This window comes from Bombina bombina, chromosome 4, assembly GCF_027579735.1.
Source record: "Bombina bombina isolate aBomBom1 chromosome 4, aBomBom1.pri, whole genome shotgun sequence".
In the NCBI taxonomy this organism is placed as follows: domain Eukaryota; kingdom Metazoa; phylum Chordata; class Amphibia; order Anura; family Bombinatoridae; genus Bombina; species Bombina bombina.
The window spans coordinates 411904952-411923551 of NC_069502.1; the positions used below are offsets into that span (position 1 = coordinate 411904952).

Sequence of the window (18600 nt, forward strand, 5' to 3'; positions counted from 1 at the left end):
CAAACTGCTTCACCAACAATGTCCCATTCAGACTTATATAGACAATAATAAAAAAGCTGGTACAATCTGCTTTCCAGATAGTATGCAAACTTTCACAGATATTATATTTGCAAGATGTGTAGCGGGTTTGAACTCTGAGGCCCTTTAACAATGAAAGTTCAATACGGTATTGATATAACTAGTGGGTATACTTTACCGGTCTCCTTGCCATTTAATTTATGGCGCTGATCGTACAGTTTCTCTGCGGGCTAGCCTTGGACCTGTCAGCCTCCAATCTCACCTCTGACCTCTTTGGTGTATTCGTATCCCGGTTGCTCTTAACGTGAGTCTTTACCGCTTTGGTCTCTCCAGGTGTTAGATATTTTCTGGGGCTACCGGTTTCTTCTCCACTTCCACTTTCAATATGTATCAATCTGCTCTAAGCCTCTGTGAGCGATGAAGTCCTGTCCGTGATCTTTGTTAGAAACTCTGCGCAGAGTATCGATGCTGGCTCACAAAACCAGATGGAATGCTTTCAGAGATTTAGAGGCCTAGTTATCAAGCCGTCAACCTCAAATACGCTGGAATTCCGCAGCGTATTTGTGGCGAGGCTGATTTGCCTAAGTTATCAAGCCCTGCTGCCCGGCAAAAGTAGAATATAGTAACGTAAGCTTCGATCCGCAGGACTCAGTCCGACACAGATCGATTCTTACATCACTCCAGATGTTCCGAACGCAAGTTTGGCACAATCTGACTACTTTTGGTAGTTATCAAATAACTACCAGGTACGCTCGGCACTTTTCCCGGCCCAGCGTATCTGGTTTTCAATCCGCCGCCCTGGAGGCGGCGGATCCCATAGGAATCAATGGGAGTCTGACCATAGCGAAAGTTCATGTTCGCTGCTGCCCGACATCCCATTGATTCCTATGGGAAACGTCTGCACCTAACACCCTAACATGTACCCTGAGTCTAAACACCCCTAATCTGCCCCCCCTACACCGCCGCAACTAAATAAAGTTATTATCCCCTAAACCGCCACTCCCGGAGCCCACCACCACTCTAATAAACTTATTAACCCCTAAACCGCCGCTCCCGGACCCCGCCGCAACCTATATTAAACTTATTAACCCCTAATCTGCCCCCCCTACGCCGTTGCCACCTATAATAAATGTATTAACCCCTATCCTGCCCCCCCTATACCGCCGCCATCTATATTAAACTAATTAACCCCTAAACCCAAGTCTAACCCTAACCCTAACACCCCACTAACTTAAATATTATTTTAACAAATCTAAATAAAATTACTATTGTTACCTAAATTAATCCTATTTAAAACTAAATACTTACCTATAAAATAAACCCTAATATAGCTACAATATAACTAATAATTATATTGTAGCTATTTTAGGATTTATTTTTATTTTACTGGGAAATTTCTATTTATTTTAACTAGGCACAATAGCTATTAAATAGTTATTAACTATGTAATAGCTACCTAGTTAAAATAAAGACAAATTTACCTGTAAAATAAAAACTAATCTAAGTTACAATTACACCTAACACTACACTATCATTAAATAAATTATTCCTATTTAAAACTAAATACTTACCTGTAAAAAAAACCATAAGATAGCTACAATTTAATTAATAATTACATTGTAGCTATTTTAGGATTTATATTTATTTTACAGGTAACTTTGTATTTATTTTAACTAGGTAGAATAGTTATTAAATAGTTATTAACTATTTAATAACTACCTAGCTAAAAGAAATACAAAATTACCTGTAAAATAAATCCTAACCTAAGTTACAATTAAACCTAACACTACACTATCAATAAATACATTAAATTAATTATCTACAAATACCTACAATTAAATACAATTTAATAAACTAACTAAAGTACAAAAAATAAAAAAAAATAAGTTACAAAAAATATTACAAGATTTTTAAGCTAATTACACCTAATCTAAGCCCCCTAATAAAATAACAAAGCCCCTCAAAATAAAAAAATGCCCTACCCTATTCTAAATTACGAAAGTTAACAGCTCTATTACCTTACCAGCCCTTAAAAGGGCCTTTTGCGGGGCATGCCCCAAAGAAATCAGCTCTTTTGCCTGTAAAAAAAAACACAATACCACCCCCAACATTACAACCCACCACCCACATACCCCTACTCTAACCCAAACCCCCCTTAAATAAACCTAACACTACCCCCCTGAAGATCATCCTACCTTTAGCCGTCTTCAGCCCGCCAACCACCGATGGAACAGAAGAGGACATCCGCAGCGGCCGAAGTCTTCATCCAAGGGGCACTGAAGAGGTCTTCCATCTGATTGAAGTCTTCATCCAGGCGGCGTCTTCAATCTTCATCCATCCGGAGCGGAGCCATCTTCAAAGCAGCCGACGCAGAGTCATCTTCATCCACCAATGCCTACTCGCCGAATGAATATTCCTTTAAGTGACATCATCCAAGATGGCATCCCTCGAATTACGATTGGCTGATAGGATTCTATCAGCCAATCGGAATTAAGGTAGGAAAAATCTGATTGGCTGATCCAGGGTAGGGCATTTTTTTTATTTTGGGGGCTTTGTTATTTTATTAGGGGGCTTAGATTAGGTGTAATTAGCTTAAAAATCTTGTAATATTTTTTTTATTTTTTGTAACATAGTTTTTTTTATTTTTTGTACTTTAGTTAGTTTATTTAATTGTATTTAATTGTAAGTATTTGTAGATAATTAATTTAATTTATTTATTGATAGTGTAGTGTTAGGTTTAATTGTAATTTAGGTTAGGATTTATTTTACAGGTAATTTTGTATTTCTTTTAGCTAGGTAGTTATTAAATAGTTAATAAACTATTTAATAACTATTCTACCTAGTTAAAGTGAATGTAAATTTTGATGCTAAAGTGCCCGGTTTTAAAAAATTTGATTAAAAACAGGGGCACTTTAATTCATCAATATTTTCATTTCACTCCTGTTGTGAAAATAAACTTACTTTTTAATCTTCACAGCAGCTCCAGCTTCCTCCACCTGTTTCAAAGCCTCTTCCTGGGTCTAAAATGAGGTATCTGGCTTCCTCCAATCACAGCAGTGAATCAGACACTGAATCCCCCGGGGGGGAATCTGTGATTGGAGGATGACCTATCAATCATTTCTGACATCAGAAATGGCTTGTGAGACCGGAGGAAGCAGCAGCTGCTGTGTAGTTTAAAAGGTAAGTTTTTTGTCACAACAGGAGTGAAATGTAAATTTTGATGAATTAAAGTGCCCCTGTTTTTAATCAAAGTTTTAAAAACCGGGCACTTAAACATCAAAATTTACATTCACTTTAAAATAAATACAAAGTTGCCTGTAAAATAAAAATAAATCCTAAAATAGCTACAATATAATTATTAGTTATATTGTAGCTATATTAGGGTTTATTTTCTAGATAAGTATTTAGTTTTAAATAGGATTAATTTAGTTAATAAGAGTAATATTTATTTAGATTTATTTAATTAATATTTAAGTTAGGGGGGTGTTAGGGTTAGACTTAGGTTTAGGGGTTAATAATTTTATTATAGGTTGCGGCGGTATAGGGGGGCAGGATAGGGGTTAATAAATGTATCATAGGTGGCGACGGTGTAGGGGGGGCAGATTAGGGGTTAATAAGTTTAATATAGGTTGCGGCGGGGTCCGGGAGCAGCGGTTTAGGGGTTAAACTATTTATTTAGTTGCGGCGGGGTACGGGATCAGCAGGATAGGGGTTAATAAATTTATTATAGGTGGCGGCGGTATGGGGGGGCAGGATAGGGGTTAATAGGTATTATGTAGGTGGCAGCGGGGTCCGGGAGCGGCGGTTTAGGGGTTAATCAGTTTATTAGAGTGGCGGTGGTCTCCGGGAGTGGCGGTTTAGGGGTTAATACATTTATTATAGTTCGGCGGGGTCTAGGAGTGGCGGTTTAGGGGTTAATCATCGCCCCGTACTTGGTGCGCGGCTTTTTGACAGCTTTATTGATAACTTTGGCGAGCGTATTCAGGTCCGCGGCGGCGATGGTAGGCGAGCTTAGGCGGGCGTATTGGGGCCGGCAATGGCAGGTAAGTAGACCTAAGTGTAGGCTTTGTCAAGGCTGCTATTCAAGGGGAATAATTGCTATGTTTAAATACCCCGCCCTGGGTTTTCATTGGTTCAAATTCTTCCAATTGTTTCTTGAATCTCATTAAGGTGGTATTGTCTGATCTATTACTAAAGGTGGTATTTCTATTTATAATCAGGTTTTTAGTAGTGGCTTCAACAGAACTGATCTTCTTATTAAGGTGGTATCGTTTGATCTGTTACTAAAGGTGGTATTTCCATTTAGTTGTGGGGGGCTCCGGGGGCGCCGGTATAGGGGGTAGAACAGTGTAGTTTAGTGTGGGTGCTTAGTTACAGCTCATCAATAAAGCTGTAGAAAAGCCGAAGAGCAGCGAGATCGGATGAGTGATAACTATCACAGTCCGCTGCTCATCGCCCCGTACTTGGTGCGCGGCTTTTTGACAGCTTTATTGATAACTTTGGCGAGCGTATTCAGGTCCGCGGCGGCGATGGTAGGCGAGCTTAGGCGGGAGTATTGGGGCCGGCAACGGCAGGTAAGTAGACACATTGATAACTAGAGGCCTGAGTATTCTCTCTTTACCCTTGAATAAATGTCTACGCGTTTCACCTAAGTGTAGGCTTTGTCAAGGCTGCTATTCAAGGGGAATAATTGCTATGTTTAAATACCCCGCCCTGGGTTTTCATTGGTTCAAATTCTTCCAATTGTTTCTTGAATCTCATTAAGGTGGTATTGTCTGATCTATTACTAAAGGTGGTATTTCTATTTATAATCAGGTTTTTAGTAGTGGCTTCAACAGAACTGATTTTCTTATTAAGGTGGTATCGTTTGATCTGTTACTAAAGGTGGTATTTCCATTTGTCTGGTAGTGAAGTGGTTTTAAATGTGACATTAACAAAAAATTGGCATTCACAAAAAATTCAATTTATAAAATATTTTAATTTAAAATAGAATACATTTCTAAACTGAACCTTAAATAAATCAACTAAAATATAATAAATAATAGATAAATAATGGAAAAAAAAATATAGGAAATAGAAAGTATACAATGTATTGGCTACTCCCTGCAAGTGTTACTTGGTATATTCTATTAATGTTATACGGGATTATAGCACTACGTGGCCAATTTGTGCAATATACTGAAATTGTCATATATCTTGAAGTTTATTAATGTAAATATTAATATTAACTCCTAATCTATTACAAATGGGTTAAGATCCAATTCTGAATAGAGTCCTTTTGGGTATAGAGTTCCCATATTGTATAGATAGTCTGCCTCCTTCCTTAATATAACTTTTTCAAAATTACCCCCTCTCCAGGGTTTTTGTACCTTCTTTATGCCCCAATATAATAGATCTTTAACATTGTTGTTGTGTACTGATCTAAAGTGTTCGTATAGGTGTGTTTCTTGGTGACCTTTCTCTATATTCCATAAGTGTTCACAAATTCGTGTACGGAGACATCTGGTTGTCTCGCTTAAAATACTGTAGTTTGCAACTACACTGTAGTACATATATAACATTATGGTCACTACATCTAATAGTCTCATTTATTTTTGCTGTATAATTGCTACTTGTTGATTCTACCTCTTTTTTCTTATTACTGTGCTTACACGCTTTACAGCTATAACAGGGATAGAAACCTGTTAGCCGCTTTCCCTTTAGATCTTTATCCACCCTTTTAGCTTTTTGTGTGAACTCGCTGGGGGCTAGCATACTTTTCATATTTCTAGCTTTTCTGTATATGAAATTCGGATTGGATGTCAATTTGTCCCCTATAACAGGGTCTTCTTTCAGCAAATGCCAGTGTTTCTTGACTATTTTCTCCATGATTCTGTAATCGCTATTAAAATTTGTGATGAAGGGTACTTGTAGCCTATCTGTGTCTTCTTCCTTTCTAGTTGTTTTTTGTATACTTTTCCCATTCAGATCTCTCCCAGATTTTATAGCTGTTTTTACTACCTCTTGATTGTACCCCCTTTCTAAAAATCTCTCCTCTAGAATTTTTATTTGTGTGTCATAATCTGTTACCCTGGAACAATTTCTGCTGATTCTCAGACATTGTCCCTTGGGAATGTTATTTATCCACCTTGGAAGGTGGCAGCTCTGTGAGTGTATATAACCATTTGCATCTACTTTTTTGAAATTATTTTTTGTGTGTAGAATTGCATTTTCTATAAAGATATCCAGATCCAAAAATGTTATATTATTCTTATTTATTTCATATGTAAACTGTAAACCATCAGTGTTTGTATTCATATCATCAAACATTTTCAAGAGACCTTGTTCGTCTCCTAACCATATAATTAGAACATCGTCTATGTACCACTTAAAGAGCACGAGATTCGCGCCCAGCTCATGCGACTCCAGGAATCTCTGTTCCCAAAGACCCATAAAGAGGTTCGCGTAGCTGGGCGCGAACCTCATGCCCATTGCTCTTCCTTTTGTTTGTATATAGATTTTTTTGTTGAACACAAATATATTATTCGTCAATATAAATTCCACTCCCTTCAGGATAAAGTCTTTTTGATTTTGTAACATAGTGTTGTCATTATTTAGATAGTATCTTATAGCTTCCAAGCCTTTGTGGTGTATAATGCTTGTATATAGCGCTGTGACGCCAACATGTAACTGTCATCCCATTCTAAATTCTTTAATATGGATCCTGTGTCTTTTAAAAAGGTGGGTAGTGTTTTTACAAATTTTTGTAGTAGGATATTTATATATTGGGACAAGTTTGCTGTTATTGAACCAATCCCAGATATGATGGGTCTACCTGGGGGTGATGTCATGTTCTTATGAATCTTTGGCAAAAAATAAAAAATTGCCATTTTTTTGGGTACTCTAGCTTACTGACATGGGGTTGTAACCATTATGTATCACATAGGAAATCATATTAATATATGTTGTGAGAAATATACAGAGATATAAACAACATGTATATATATATATATATATATATATACTGTATATATGTGTATTAGCAATATTTATCTCTTATTAGTTCACTATCGGTATGTCAATCCTTGGTCTGCTCATGTGAAATGTATAAATGCAGGGTCAGGACAGAGTTTATGATGTGAATAGGAGTAATCAATGTATGCTAAGAGTTTACTATTGAAATGCAAAATTGATGAGAGTTTTCTCAGGAAATCTTATAAACTTACACCACATTTAGATTATCCTTGTTGAAGCTTATGCTTATATATACACAAGTATACTTTTTGCGTTATTAAGTCGTCACTTAGAGGTAATATTAGTGAATACACCGTGAGAATTAAACAGAGATACACTCATAATATATATAAGCATTAGCAATGCTGACCCCCTAAGAGATCTACTTTACAACTTGCATATACAAATATGAGTTCAGACTTGTGACATCCATTGTAATGAAAATAGTGCAGTATCTTAATGTTAAGGGTTTTCTATTTTGAATCAACAAATTGATAAGGGTACCTTTTAGAATACAGGTGCAAATGTACACTGTATCAAGACACATTAAGCACATGCATATATATATATATTTTTATATATATATTTTATGCATGTTGTCACTATAGAAGTAAATGGAGCGATAATTACATGTAGCCTGTCTCTTTAATTACCAGGATCAATAGAGTGAATATATTTGAATTAACCAATGAGAATGTACAGGAGCGTATAAGAGCCTCCTAGGTAAAAGAGACAATTGTGTCTATGAATAAGGCCTTCTGGGGACGAAACGTGTCAGACTAGTCTGTCAAGTCTGTGCCTTAAAGGGACACTGAACCCAAATTTTTTCTTTCGTGATTCAGATAGAGCATGACATTTTAAGAAACTTTCTAATTTACGCCTATTATCAAATTTTCTTTATTCTCTTGGTATCTTTATTTGAAATGCAAGAATGTAAGTTTAGATGCCGGCCCATTTTCGGTGAACAACCTGGGTTGTCCTTGCTGATTGGTGGATAAATTCAGCCACCAATAAAAAAGTGCTGTCCGGAGTGCTGAACTAAGAAAAAAGCTTAAATGCCTTCTTTTCCAAATAAAGATAGCAAGAGAACGAAGACAAATTGATAATAGGAGTAAATTAGAAAGTTGCTTAAAATTACATGCTCTATCTGAATCACAAAAGAAAAAAATTGGGTTCAGTGTTCCTTTAATCAGTTTAACTTTTCATTTGAGCCATTTTTTTAATGTTTGGAATAAAGTTCAAGTTTTTACCAGTTCTGGATTTTTTCGTATCACACAGCATTGGAGAGTGCTGACCGGACAACCTAAAACATAGCGCATATATCCCTAAGACCTGTTGGGGCTCCGAGCCAGTCTCACTGTAGCTGCCAAGACCAGTGACACCCCGCATCAACTCCATCGACACTGTCATTACAGAGGCTATCACCAAGTCCACAGGCGGAGAAAGGATCACATGATGCGGAGCTCACGTCAGATGCCAAAGAGAGGACACTGTGAAAGTAACAGCAGAGGGTAGCAGAGGGGAGTGTATCCCTAAACATCCTCGACAGCAAGTTTGCCTATGGCCGTTTGGGTCCAATGGATTTCATGCCAAGCAGGGAACGGAGTTGAGATGTCCTTGATTTGTTTTCCTTGTTTGCAGGGAGTTGGATGCCAAATGAAGGATCTTCAATAAGGGTGTCACTGCGAGCGGCAGGTAAAGTAGAGCAGCAGTTTTTTCTTACTTAACACATAAATATATACGTATATATTCATATACATATATATTTCAATTTGCTGCCCATCACTGAACGACTTACCCCCTTTGCTGCGCTAGGTTCTCATGCCGTGTCTCACGGCATACGATCAAGGCTCCCATAGCACAATTTGCTGCCCATTGCTGCGTGACTTACCCCCTTTTCTGTGCTAGGTTCTCATGCCGTGTCCCATAGCACAATTTGCTGCCCATTGCTGCGCGACTTACCCCCCTTTGCTACGCTAGAAACGAGGCTCCCATAGCACAAAGCTTCTGTGCAATGTGAACGCGGGGTCGCGTTTGCATTGCACCAAACTTGTAATACCAGCGCTAGTAATACGTGCGCTAGTATTACTAAGTGGAGGGAAAATATTGTCCTTGTGAAATCGATATTTTGGGTTCCACTTGTAATCTAGCCTATAGTGCTTCCGTTTCCTAGCACTGGTTCTGTTGTTTCCTTCCCTATCTATTCTTTTTCTCCCAGTGCTTTCTTTATTCCATCTACTTTCTCTTCTTCCCTGATTATCTACTTAATCCTACCCCTCTTTCTGCTTCATTAACTTTTTATAGTTTTCCCTCCTTTAGATCTTTATTTCCTCCTTTTCCATGTCCCCTTGCTCATGTAAAATTGCTAACTAGAGCAAAATCAGATCAGAAATACTTAGATGAAGGGAGGTCTCCTTAAAGGGCCTATTTACTCAAAACATTTCTACCATGCATAGAAGAAGCAAGCACATAAGTATTTTTTGTTTACATCCTACTAATGCTCATTGGGCGACAAGGAAGACAGACTTTTGGTTGTTGTTTTTAACCTTGCAACAACATGCTTCCTATAGTAACTTTGAAAGGAATTGTACTGTAAGAGTTAAATTATAATAATTTACAGAGAACACAAATGTCAAATACCAGAAGAAATTAAACTTTTATTTAAAATGCACATGAACTATATACTGTTAAAATTAATGTTTGCTTCAGTGTGGCCTCATTTTCTAAAAAAATAAATTAAAAAAAAGGTGAAAGTAGTGATTCTTTAAGGCACCTGGATTTTTATGTATTAAATGAGTTCTGAAGCATTCCATCAATGATGTGAATTGCAAAAGTCAGAACCAAATAGATTCCATATGCTCTGCTTGCAAAGCTGGGAATGCAGGCCAATAATCTTTTCAAGAAAGATACAAAAGCAGATTTGGATGGAAACATCTCAGACACTCCTGCTATTGTCCAAAATACAATACTCATAGACAATGTAAGCCAAAAAAGACTGCAGGATGCACACCTGTGAGTCAGTTATAAGTGCTTGTTCTACATTGTTAGGCCTTTAACTTTCCTGAAGTATATTAGTCTGAGAATATCCAAAAGGCCAGTCCATTCTAGACATAGCAGGAACTATTCCAATGAACCCGCAACATAGCTCACCTGTTAAGCCAGTAGGGGGGAGTTGTCTGTGGAACAGCAAGTTAGCAAGTTGTGGCTTCTCTCATTAAAGTAGACAAATCCTGAAAGTAATTTGAACAAACAAAATTAAATTGAGTATGAAGAACACACTCTAGTTTGCTCAACAATGGAATAACAGTGCAGTCTGTTTTTTTTCCTACATTTATAAAAAGAAAAGTTTATAGATTATAGTTATTAATACAAATAAAAAACATACACCTAGATTATGAGTTGTGTGTTACGGTTTTAACTCTGAAAAAATGACAATTTCAGCGTAAAAACAGAAACGCAGCCATTATGAGTCGTGTCGGTATAGCTATACCGCAAGCATTTAAGCCTATAACGCAACGTCAATCCTGCACTCAAAAAAATGATGTTTTTGTGTGGGATTTCCATAGCACCGGTATTACAGGTTGTGTGGTGAGGCTAAAATGCTTGCGTTACAGCCTATACTGACACGATCTATACCGCCATCTGAGAGCAGTAGTTATGGATTTTGTGTAACAAAAATATTTCACAAAACTCAGATAAAACCCATAAACTACCTATTAACCCCAAAACCGCCACTATCCTGCATCAAACACTATTTAAAACTTATTAACTCCTAATCTGCCGTCCGCCCACATCCACGCCAGTATAATAAAGTTATTAACCCCTATTCCGCTGCTCCCCTACACCGCCGCAACTAACTAAACCTATTAACCCCTAAACCGCCAGCCCCCCACATCGCCACTACTAAATAAACCTATTAACCCCTAAACCCCTAAAGGAAGTGCAACTGGTCCTTAGAACATGTTCAGTAGGACTGTATGTATACGTCTGTGTAAAGATTATTGAAATTAAAGGGTCCATTTACTCCATTCGTTTGGTGGATCATCCATCCCCAAGTTAGTTCAGACACTAATATAAAGTGTTACTCAGTGTTACTTTTTCTTCTGAAGACCAGTAAATGGTAGCAGCCCTGCCACAAACAACTGTAACTTATTCATTATCAAAATTCTAGTTCCAGATAATGTACTGATAGCGCTTAACTAATATAATACATAACTATTATAACAGCATTGCAATCCTGTGTATATTATGTCACAATGCTGTTACCATCTGACTTTTCTTAATAACAGCTCAAATTTGTGGTGTACAATTTTTACTGGCAGCTGAATATATTGAAAAAAGCAGCATAACTAAGTAATTTCTATATGCTATAATACTATGTGATATTGGTCATTATGTACAGTATAAAGCCTCCTTCTGATTTCTTAAAAGGACCACTAAATACAGTAGAATTGTATAATTAACAAGTGCAGAATAAAAAGACAATCAAATAACACTTCCTCTGAATATCAAATAAGCAGCAGATTTATTTTTCAGACAAATTTATTTTTTCCCCATTTGCTGGCCCCCTGTATCATGTGACAGTCATGAGCCAATCACATACTACAATAAATATACCCTGTGAACTTGTGCACATGCTCAGCAGGAGCTGTGTTTCAGAAAGTGTGTATATATAAAAAGAATGTGCAAAATTTGATAATAGAAGTAAATTGAAAAGTGTATGCGCTATTTAAATCATGAAAGTTTAATTTTGACTTTAGTGTCCCTTTAACACTCAGCAAGGACAATTACATACCAACCGATTACATACCATCCCATTGCTAGTTAAAGGGAAATAAAACCCACATTTTTTAGAGCATGACATTTTAAGCAACTTTCTAATTTACTCCAATTATCAATTTTACTTCATTCTCTTGGTATCTGTATTTATAAAGCAGGAATGTAAACTTGGGAGCTGGCCCATTTTTGGTTCAGAACCTGGGTAGAGCTTGCTGATCAGCCAGTGGTTGTGCTGCATAGCAAATCAGACAGTGGTTGTGCTGCATAGCTAATCAGACAGTGGTTGTGCTGCATAGCTAATCAGACAGTGGTTGTGCTGCATAGCTAATCAGACAGTGGTTGTGCTGCATAGCAAATCAGACAGTGGTTGTGCTGCATAGCAAATCAGACAGTGGTTGTGCTGCATAGCAAATCAGACAGTGGTTGTGCTGCATAGCAAATCAGACAGTGGTTGTGCTGCATACCAAATCAGACAGTGGTTGTGCTGCATAACAATTATATATATATATATATATATATATATATATATATATATATATATATATATATATCTCATTGTGTAGTTCATTAACAAATCTAGACAGGCCCAGAGGCTTGTTTTCCCACAGAAAACCTCTGAATTACATTGCTTCCATTGCACCAAAGTATTGGATTTGTAGCACTGGGGAGATAGAGAAATTTTACATTGAGAAAGTTAATTTCCCATTAGAGATAAAGAATGGATAGAGTGTAATTTGAGGGTTTGTACCTGTATTGTGTTTGGGTGGTGAGATAGAGGATTGATAGAGTGTAATATGAGGGTTTGTACTGCATACAGTATGGGGTAAAGTATAACTGATGTGTGTAGTGGGGGTTACTGTATGGGGTAAAGTATTACTGATCTTTGCAGTGGACTGATATATAGGAAGGAAGCTGGACATCTTGTCAGCCAGCATGGTCACTCATGGATGGTCCACACGGACGGTGTTCAGTGCCCACTGCCTGCGGCTCCTTGGGCAAGCAGTGCAGCACCAAAAGCATGTGATGCCCCCACAACATGATGCGCGTACTCCCACACCCTGTGCCAGGCAACGCAATCCAACAACAGGCTCACTCACCTTTGCCACACCGGCGGTGGCAGGCCAGGCTGCAGCCCTTTCAAGGTGTCATCATCTGTTAGCAGGGATGAGTGGTGGTGGGTGACAGAGCGCAGCGCGTTAGGGTGGAGGAGGATGAGCTTATACCAGCACACTGCTGGCACCTTAGAGGGAAAGTTTGGGAAACGAGAGAGAGGGAGAGAGATAGCAAAAGCGAGGGGGGAGAGAGAGCACAAAAGAAAGGGGAAGAGAGAGTGCAAAAGCGAGGGGGAAGAGAGAGAGCACAAAAGAGAGGGGGAGAGAGAGAGCACAAAAGAGAGGGGGAGAGAGCACAAAAGTGACTGGGAGAGAGAGAGAGAGAGAGAGAGAGAGAGAGAGCAAAAGAGAGGGGGGAGAGACAGAGCAAAAGAGAGGTGGGAGAGAGAGAGCAAAAGAAAGTGGTAGAGAGAGAGCAAAAGAGAGGGGGGAGAGAGAGAGCGAGCAAAAGAGAGGGGGGAGAGAGAGAGAGCGAGCAAAAGAGAGGGGGGAGAGAGAGCGCAAAAGAGAGGGGTGAGAGAGCGCGCAAAAGAGAGGGGGAAGAGAGCAAAAGAGAGGGGGAAGAGAGCAAAAGAGAGGGAGAAGAGAGCAAAAGAGAGGGGGAGAGAGCAAAAGAGAGGGGGAGAGAGCAAAAGAGAGGGGGAGAGAGCAAAAGAGAGGGGGAGAGAGCAAAAGAGAGGGGGAGAGAGCAAAAGAGAGGGGGAGAGAGCAAAAGAGAGGGGGAGAGAGCAAAAGAGAGGGGGAGAGAGAGTGCACAAGAGAGGGGAGAGAAAGAGCAAAATAGAGGGGGAGAGAGAGCAAGGGGTGGGACCACTGTACTGCAAAAAATGGCCCGTGTACACAGGCTTTAGGACTAGTTGCTCATAAAATAACAGCAGCCCCAGCTTCCTTTGGCTCCATTTTGTGTGCTCTTTCTCTATATATTTTTGTTTGGAGGTTAAAAGAAATCCTCAGCAGAAAATGTGTGCTTCTAGTTTACTTTTGTTTAACTATATAACAAACAGCTGATGTTTTTAAAGACATAGTTTTAAGCTCCAGTTTTTAAGAGGTTAAGATTATACCAGTAGAAGTGGTATGGAAGACATTGATGTTGTGTTCTGTTTAAAATGGATTAACGTATGTCTTGTTTGGTTACACTGATCAAGAACAGAGGTGATTGAAGTTAGAAGAAGGAACTGTATCCATTGCAGGCAAACTCTGATCATGTATGGAAACTCTTTTGTGTCCAATCGCTTCAAGTAACTGGATAACTCTTCCAGAATTTCTCTTAATAGCTGCATGGTACATATCACTTTGAAAGACTCCAACAGTATTAGTTTATGATGAAATACTTTCTGTAAGGGTCAGAAAGGTTTGGTGCCTCTACAGGATTTAATAGTTAGCAGTCAGTGCTTGTTTTTCCACTCACAACATGTAGAGAAAGCCTATGTGTTCTAACGCCGGATTCCAATTTACAATCAGTAGTACTGATTTATACCATGCACACATTTCAAGCAGCAAAAAGGCACTGTGCTAAGCTTGATTACAGTTTCCAAATATCTGGTTCTGATAAAAGTCCTGGTAATAATACCCAGAATCCACAATCTCATTAATTCTGACATATTTTATATGTTAGACTGAAACACCAAATTTTTAGGAGAGATGAAGTTTCAGTACATGTATTGCAGAGGTATTCTTAGGCTGCACGATTCAGTTTATAAAAATGTTCATATTCCTACTTTAGGTTTAGATATGGAAACTACTTGGTTTGTCAGAATTATACAAATTTGAAAGAAACTTTTATCATAACCCGATTCCTCCCTAATATTTTATTGCTGTTACAACCAAAAAGAGATAGATAGATAGAACATGTTTCTTTTAGGTTTGATAAGGTTAAAAAGTACAGTAAAGGTGGTGGTTTTAACAGGCAAAATCAGCAATTTCAAATGTCAAAATAAATATAAAGTTATTTGCAAACAATGTAATATAGTCCAACAGGTAAAGTGGGTTAATGAGAACACATTAAAGGGGAGAAAAATATTATTTTACAATGTCCCTTGTAATAATATTACCTTGCTATTTGTATTACAAACTAACAGCATACCATCTAAAAGCAATTTCAGTGTTATCAGTTGCCCTAGAAATTTTGCCAGACTCTTAAATAAGTGTAATAATCTCTACTAGTAAGAGCATTAGTATTAGATTAATATTTAAACCTGACCAAAGCTAATTTTTCAACTGATTTCAATGTTTATTTTTTTGGGGTGAATTGCCCCTTTCATTAAGAATTAATCTTGTTGATTTTTGTATAGTGCATTCATTATTCTTAGTAACATTTTTGTAATTGTTCTCTTCTATGAGCATCTTTGATATTTGGTATTCTTCAATTGTTCAGTTAATAAAACAAAGGGAAATGGGCACAAACTACTTTTACTTATAACATTAAATTAATATACAGTTTGTCTACAATATCCTAGTCAAATATTTTGATTAAATTATTGCTATTTAAACCGACATACTAATAGCAATCAAATCTGTATATATATTTACTAAGACACTAAATTCAATAGAATAGTCACAAAAACGCTTTAGAAGTAATAGGAATAAATTACTTAGGATCTGATGATCGAAAGTGCTACGAGGCGGTGAGATATTCAAAAGGAATCCATCACCATTTTGAAAAAGATGGCAAAATATTCAAAAAGGCTGACAGTACTGTTTAAAGGCAGCATCGTCAAGAGGCGTTTTACCATACGTTTCAGTGGGTGATGCTGCTGCGCCGATATGGTGATATATTCAAAGCAGCATAACCACTTACATCAAAGGTATAATGTAAATGCTCCTGTTACGCAGTACTATATGACAATACAATTTACATGTGTCAAGAGAAACTCAACAAAGTAAGTGTCTGTGCACTAAAGTTACGGGTAAGAGGTGTTGGAAGGAGCCTTAGCTTGTATACTTAAGCATTAACACATCCGGATAAACAGTCAACATTTCCATTGAAGCAGATAAATGATGCAGACTTACAAGAGATCAGCATGCCTGCTTGTCATCTCCTCCACTCATGCCGGGTTGCTCTGCCATCTCCAGTATATCCGGGTTAAAGGGTCATTAGTTCCGTGTCCAATCGTCACTGGAGAGCCCTGTGGGACAGTCCAATGGCAAACCGAGAAAGTAGAGATCCAGACTAGCTCCTCCAAGTAAAAGACAATTGATTGGCAAAGTTAAAAACAAAAAGTAAACACATCACACTATTAAAAATAGGCATAAGTGCACCTACAGGCATAGGTAAAGAAATGAGGTTCAGTACTCCTCACATCTGACACGTTTCGGTAGTACCCGTAATCATAGATAGTTCATTCATGGTACCGCCTCCTTTAAATAATAGTTAGTCTTTTCTGATAGGTCCCTATTCGGTAAGCCTCCTACACTTAAATGGTCTGTATATTTACAACAAAGTCTTGATTACAAAATCTGTATTAAAATACAAAATAGCAAAATGTATTACAAACTAACAGAGACATTACTTAAAAGAAAAAAAATACTTGCTTAGCTATTTAATCGTGTTATTTACGCACTCAAAGAAATGCACTCAGTTTTGGAAAAAACATATTAGCACTATGAGCTCTATTTAACAAGCTCCGTATGGAGCTTGATAGCCCCTGTTTCTGGAGAGGCTTCAGACTCGCCAGAAACAGCAGTTATGAAGCAGCGGTCACAAAGACCGCTGCTCCATAACCTGTCCGCCTGCTCTGAGCAGGTGGACACACATCGCCACAATACAACCCGATCGAGTACGATTGGGTTGATTGACACTCCCCTGCTGGCCGACAATTGGCCGCAAGTCTGCAGGGGGCGGCGTTGCACCAGCAGCTCTTGTGAGCTGCTGGTGCAATGCTGAATACGGCGAACGTATTGCTCGCCGTATTCAGCGAGGTCTGGCGGACCTGATCCACAGTGTCGGATCAGGTCCGCCAGACCTTGATAAATATGCCCCTATAGCTCTACAGTCCTGACTAAATTAGGCAATATTGGAAAATTCTTACCAAAGCACAATATTACTCCACAGTCATTTTTCATTAGGTGCACACAAATTCTGGAAGATAATCTATGTTTTGCTGGTAGTGTTCTACCATTCAAGTATTGTATTCCAGTGCATACAGAAGTTTTTGGCGATTACTCAGATCATAATTAAAGGCATTAAGGGGACCATACTATTTCTCATGTATGTATATGTATACTATACTAGATATACTCCATCTTAGCCATCCTCCCTCTAGACTGTCTCCCTCTATTCATAGATATTATTTATTTATTAGTTTATTAATTATAAGGGAGAAAAATACAGTTACGCATTGAATAAATGGACTATATTGTTATGAATTGTGTGCTAATAGCTGGATTTGTGGATCACAACTGCGGTGTTACTAATTAATATGAATGTCTGCCAGACATTGTAAGGTTGTCTGAGGGTTTTACAGTAACAACTTGGTACCTTGGCAAATGTCAATATATAAAGTGTTATATTTCCATCATTTACCCACAATGGGCAGGCAGACAGGAATCAGTAGTTGAAACTGTGGTTTGCAGATGTATGGTAAAAATGGTCAGCTAGCTCCCAGTCAGGGAGACCTGCAGCAGCGCTGCACTGGTGCTGTTGTTCTTGAGACAGGCAGTCTGATCTCTCACTAAGCCTTGTGCTGTGGCTGCTGTGTGCTCACACAGAAACAGGGAGGATCTGCAGTTCTTAGTGACAGGCTGTCTGAGACTCACAGTGAGAGATGGCCGTGGCTGCTGTAGTTTCACACAGAGAGAGTGGGTGGAGCAGCAATAGGAACTTGAAACAGTTGCTGGGAAAAGGAAGGAGCTGTTTTAGCAAACAAATGATGACAAGTGTACTCACTGGGAAACTTCTGTAATCAAATGAAGCTTGTAATAAATCCTGCAGCATTGTTGTTCCAGGTAAGCATGTGAAGTCACAGATTTAAGTGAACATGAGTTGGTTGTTGTTTCAGCGTTGTCTCAGCAGGTGTGCTGTTGGAGTTGAAAGTTTTGTGCTGTGATAGTTAAAGAAAATCCTCTGTTAATTCTGTTACAAAATATTTTAAATGTTTAAAGGCTTGTATCTCTTAGCTAGGTGCTTGCAGGAAACTCCCTAGTTACTCAATACTAAAGCAGTGAGGAAAGGGGCGTGTCCAGGTTATATAGACTTGGTTCAGGTAAGTTGAGAATTTAAAGAGACAGCGTCTAGTAAACAAAGTATGTGTATGATGGCAAAGATAGTAAAATGAATAAGAATCATGACATACCCCCCTCCCCAGGCAGCTACCCACCAGCTGTAAACCGTGGCCTATCAGGATGCTGCCTATGGAACAAGGAGGCCGAGCGTGGAGCTTGGATGTAGTCAGACGGTTCCCAGGAATCTTCTTCTGGTGTATAGCCCTTCCATCGTATAAGATATTGCAAGACTCCTTTGTTTTATTCGGGTATCCAAAATCTTCTCAACCTCGTACTCAGTCTCATCATCATGGAAACAATCCGTAGGAACATGTTGTGTGTCATGTCGGGTGGCCAGATAAGTTTTTAGGAGAGATACGTGGAATGTGGGATGGATGCGGTAAGAAGGAGGGAGATCAAGAGTGACAGCATTCACGTTGACAACTCTGATAATACGAAAAGGACCTATGAAAGTGTCACTGAGTTTCTTGCAGGGAGT

General features: G+C 38.5%; 1 long non-coding RNA gene across 1 annotated transcript; it reads right to left on the minus strand.

Moving 5' to 3' along the window:
• Nucleotides 1–10204: 10204 nt before the first annotated feature.
• On the minus strand, nt 10205–17992 carry LOC128655408 (uncharacterized). The gene is made up of 3 exons (XR_008401785.1): nt 17788–17992; nt 15912–16078; nt 10205–10241 (listed from the first exon to the last, which is right to left on the minus strand). It is a non-coding gene; the product is annotated as an uncharacterized LOC128655408 (long non-coding RNA).
• Nucleotides 17993–18600: the final 608 nt, after the last annotated feature.